The following is a 1555-nucleotide window of genomic DNA, read 5'->3' on the forward strand; positions in this document are numbered from 1 at the left end:
ATATACACACACACACAATATAATTTGTGTTATATTTGTGTCAATATAACACAATATAACACAAATTAAATAAAATCTTACAATAACTAATGCAAGAACAGGGTAAAGTAGTGACAATGTCCAAGTTAACATGACAGGCTCAGCAGAAAATAACTGCTGAGCCTGATTTGCTTGATTATTTTTATTACTTTTCATACATAACTAAAAATCATTTCAAAATAAAGTGCTGGTGTGTGTCTGTTTTGTTTAATTTTTCATTAAAATTTGTTCTTCATTCAGAGAAGCTACTTGGTTTGGGTAGAGTATCCAGATATTTTTATCAAGTAAGAGTAGCATTACTTTGTAATATTACCCAAGTACAAGTGAAACGTAAGGTGTAGTAAAAGTACTCTTTTTTTTTCTTCCCCACATATTACTCAAGTAAATGTTACTCATCACTACCCTGCTCTGATAATTACTAAATTCACTGTCTTTCATAATTATAAACATCATTGGATTTCATTTAATTTTTATGTTATAGACCAACAAAAGTTAGTAAATAACAGTGAAGTGGAAAAAACAGGGATAAAGAATTTTCCCACTTTTCGACAAGTAGTCCACAGTATGAAAACACAGATAGATTTTGTGTGATCAGACACTAAGACAAAACTTGGACTTTTGGCTTACATGCATTAATGGATATCATTCAAAACAGACCTGTCCCATGGTGAAATATGGTGGTGGCAGTATTATGCTGTGGGGACACACTTTTTAGCAGGGAAAGAGACACTTTAAGTTTTGAAGTGTTTACATGGACTTTATGGGACATTCATAGCTCAACTGAAGGTTATTTAACTAAAATAAGATTACGTAAGAAGAACTTTTAATCCCACAGAGGAAAATATTGTGCCAATGCTTAAATGTCATTAAATAAATTATAAATTCATTAAAAATAAGTTAAATAAATAAATAAATAAATAATAAAAGACTTTAAACAAATAATTATATTTTAGCAGATTATTAAAAGATAAAATATTTGTTGAAAATGACTGGAGATTACATGACATTATTTCCTTTTTTAATGCGGTTGCTATTATGTTCCACAAATACTCAAACTTTCAATGAAATCAACATTTCCCTTGTGCATTAAATACTTTTATTTGTATCTTTTAAATGTGCTTCTGATTCTACATCTAGTTATGCTTATCTCTGGTTAACGTGTAGTTGTTTTCTAATGTCTTTCAATGAGCTTGTGCAACCTGATTTTGCTCTGCAATGCATCTTGTGGCACTCCTAATAAATTACATTACAGTAAATCTTGAGTCTTGTGCTTATTCAATAAGCAGCATGTTTTTTTACCTTTATCATATCATTCCTTTCTGTAATATTTGTAACTTCTCTGTGATTTAACAGTAATTTTAATTAGTTGTGCACTAATTGCATCTTGTAACATATGTAACCAGTGTTTTAATTACAATAACTGAAATACTATGTAAAATTACCATTGTTATGTTCATGTCATTATACTCCAAACAGTACAATCCTTCTGGTGTATTTATTTGATTGCTCCCATTAC

The sequence above is a fragment of the Poecilia reticulata genome, linkage group LG9 (genome assembly GCF_000633615.1).
Source record: "Poecilia reticulata strain Guanapo linkage group LG9, Guppy_female_1.0+MT, whole genome shotgun sequence".
NCBI lineage: Eukaryota > Metazoa > Chordata > Actinopteri > Cyprinodontiformes > Poeciliidae > Poecilia > Poecilia reticulata.